We start from the raw sequence: 4,139 nt of genomic DNA, 5'->3' as shown, positions 1-4,139 counted from the left end.
ACTCTCTTTCTATTTCTATTATATATTCGAATTGTGATTCTCATCGTACGAGCAATATTACAAATATGCTTCAGTTGGGATGAATTGATGAAGTATCACCATGTAAAGACGATACTAAGGGCTTGTAGTATTTAGGATTGAGTTACATCTGACCAAGTGACATTTAGATTCATAGTAGTTGTGTAATTCAATTATTTTTAAGTTTAACTTGATACTCTTTATAAAATGACAAAGATTTGTATTTCATAAATTAAGTAATAAATTATTTATAAGTCACAAAATTTTCTACTATTTTATGTTAATTATGTAATTGCGGGGAAAAAGTTTCACACATTAAACGCATCATTAAAAAATCAAGAGCTATAAGTAGTATTACAAATATGGATCTAAATTCATTATTAAAAAGCACGCAGTTTCCCGCTGTAGTGAATCGCAGCAACTGATTAGAGATCATAAAGATTCAAATTACAAACTCACTAAATCGGTTTCAAATTATCTCAATAGTAACAGTAGTGGTTGGAGCCACATCATGATGACAACATCCAAGCATATATGACAATACTGGTGATGACATGTATTGTGGGAGGAAAAGACTCATATTTGATAAAAATTAATACATAAACGACTAAATTAAATGGCAAAGAACATCAAACAAAAATTACCTATAATCTTCCCCTACCTAAATAGATTAAATTTAAGAGGGGGAAATTTTAGCCAGCAAAAATCAATATGAGAAAAATGGGAGAGAAACAAAGGGGTACTCATTTTGCAAGTTCCCCAAACATATATTGAATATGTAACTCCAAGAGAACTTGGATTCAGAGTCTTAATACATGTATATCTCCCCCATCAACAAACGTTTATGCAGGGGGTTTAGACGCAACATCAATGTAACTTCTGAAATTTGGTTTCTATTTCTCAACTTTATCAAAATCTTCAATAGTTTGGTCTTCAAGAAATATCACATCTTGTCTTCTGATAGAACACATTTCAATTTCTTTCATTTTTATAGTAAACCGGATCCCACAATCTATAACCAAATTATTCACCACCATAAGCTACGAACACACACTATTTGGATTTACTATCAAGGTTGGATCTCTCATCTCTTGGAACATCAACAAAACATTTGTAGTCAAATACTCTAAAATGACAGTAACATATATATTTTCTTATCCTCACCATATTTGGAACATCACTTTCAAGTGGAATAGAAGGAGAAAGATTGATCAAATCTACTACAGTTTTCATTGTTTCACCCAAAGGAGTTTGATAATTTTGCATGAGAGAGCATACATCTGATTAGGTCATTAATCGTGTAATTCATTCTCTCTGCAACACAATTATGCTGAGGTGTCTTTGGAACTATTTTCTCAAGCCTGATTCCATTTTCTCTACAGTACTCTTCAAAAGGACTTTGTATTCACCACCAATATCTAATATAACACATTTCAATTTCCTTCATCTTTGTCTTTCAACACTTGCATGAAAATGCTTGAAGACTCCAACTACATGGTCTTTAGATTTCAAAGGAAAGACTCACGCCTTTCTAGAGTGGTCGTCAATAAAAGTAACAAAATATGATGCACCACCAAGAGATTTACCATCCATCATGCAACCATCAGTATGAACTAAATCATTAATATTTTGCCTCATATGAGGACTAGTATTATGAAGGAAAAAAACTCTGTTGTTTTTCAGCAAAATAATGAGTGCAAGTTGTTAGAGACGTACCTTTCACAGGAAGAAAATTTTTCTTCCCAAGCATATTGAGTCATTTCACACTCAAGTGACCAAAGTTCATATGACATAAATCAAAATAGGCATCTTCAATTGCAATCACTTCTTCCTTGCATAGCTTCGTAGACATCCTATAGAGAGAAATATAACTTTTTTCCTTTATAACCACTAGGGACCATTTGGTGATTTTATATATATCACCACCACCAAAGTAAGAGTGATATCCCTCAATATTCAAGGCATTCACCGAAATTAAATTGAGACGAATATCAGGAACATGTCTAATGAAATTTTCATCACAAACAATGTAGACATTACTAACAGATGGAATTGTTGTTGTATCTTTATCATTTTTTTTCTCTTTATCTTCATTTCTTTCCTTGATTGATCTCTCTTAAGGAACTTGCAATTTCCTTTTATGTGATCTACTTTGCCACAATGACAACATAACACTTTTTTTTAGTCCTTGAATTGCTTCTTGACTTAGAGTTGTCACATCTATGAAAGCCTCAAGATTCACTTATCCCCCGTGACTCTATAACTAGTGATTCTGACTTTGAGGAAGAACCAATTGAACCATGTTCCTTTCTTCGAGCTTCTTCATTCAATATGCTCTCTTTAACTATTGACACTTTCAACTTTCCACTTGGAGCTAAATTGGTCAACATCATAATAAGGACTTCTCAATCAGCACGCAAGGAAATCAACAATAACAATACTTGCAATTCATCATCTAATTTAATATTTGTCATTGTCAACTGATTCACTGTATTTTTAAAAATACTCATATGTTCTAGCATTGAATCCTCATTTTTGTATTTCATATTCACCAACTTCTGAATCAAGAATGCTTTATTTTGCACATTATTTAGTTTATACAACTCTTTTAATTTCTCCAACATTTTGTTAGCATTTATTTCCATTTTAACATTTGGATATACACTCAGATCCAACCATTCTCTAATCAACTCTACTACATTTCTATTCATCTGATTCTCGTCAGCGTAAGATTTATTTGTGGATTTAGCAGTGTCACCTTCAATAGGATCATATAAATCTTTACTTAATATCATGTCTTCCATGAGACTTTTCCAAAGTTTGTAATTAGAAGAGTTGAGTTGAATCATATTCGGACCTTTATTTACGTCCTCCATTTAAATGCACAAATCAAATCAATGAGTTCTAGATACCACTTTGTTGGGAAAAACCACGGATAACTAACTCAATAATGCAGAATATTTTTCTCCCGCATGTGTAGATGAATGTACCAATAGAAAATACAATTCCACATAGCAATAACAATTGACAGAAAATTAAATACGAGACAAATAATTTTTAACGTGGAAACGTTTTCTCAAATTAAAAGAATAAATACCATGAGACATAGTCCAGTAAAAACTTCCACTATAATAATTAATTGATACACTAGGGTCTTCGTAGAAACGAACATCAATCAACAATAGACATCACCAAAGGTGAAAACTAAACAAATATAACAAACAACATTTCACTAAAGTGGGTGTTCCAAAATAACTCTTAGAGAGGGTAAAGCTACTAAAACTGTATATTAAAATAATAAACTTAGTGATAGAAGTAACATACTTAAATTGTAGATTAAATAGAGCAAGTTTGTTACACACCTGTTATCATCGGAACTCAATATTTTTCTTCCTCTCCCTGTTTTTCTTGTTGCTGTCGTCCCTACTTTTTTTTTTCAGCGCTGCAAGAATCCTTATTTTTCTTTTGCTTAGGGATTTCAAAAATCCTTTTCCTTCTTTTATTTATTTTGTCTTCAGATCCAATAAATCACTTTGTTCATTTTTTTCTTTAATAATAATAATAATAAAATTGGTGAGTTTCACTTGGAGACTTACTCCACCTAACATCTACCACCCCACCTAACATCTACCACCGTTGATTGAGAGGTTAAATAGTGCCTCTATAGTGTTCGTTGACTATACATAACTCAATAATCAATTAGATCACAACCTAATCGATTACAATCACTAGCTAACACTTTGATTGGTTTGACGTAAAAAGAGGCGCCCATATTAAATATAATAAATTACCTAATACATTAGTTTTGCAAAATTTGTGATAGTTTTGAAATTGTTTAATTTGGATTGAGTTATCCCTTTTCCACAGAATTAGGGTTTTCTTCTCAAACTGAGACGTTACAGTATATGTTCCTTTTCAGTTGTTGTTTTATGGTTTTTCACTTATACTAAAACAATCAATACATTTTATTATTTTTGTGAAATCTTTTATAATTTTTCTAAAATATCTTTAATTAATTACTTCCTTGTTTTATTTATTTATCTTTCTACATTAATAAGTAAGGTTATTATTGAGAAATAGTATTAATATTGAATTGAATTGTGCAAGCGACAACTAAATAA

Source organism: Cicer arietinum, chromosome 5 (assembly GCF_000331145.2).
Source record: "Cicer arietinum cultivar CDC Frontier isolate Library 1 chromosome 5, Cicar.CDCFrontier_v2.0, whole genome shotgun sequence".
In the NCBI taxonomy this organism is placed as follows: Eukaryota; Viridiplantae; Streptophyta; class Magnoliopsida; order Fabales; family Fabaceae; genus Cicer; species Cicer arietinum.
Note: the sequence above shows the minus strand (reverse complement) of the source record.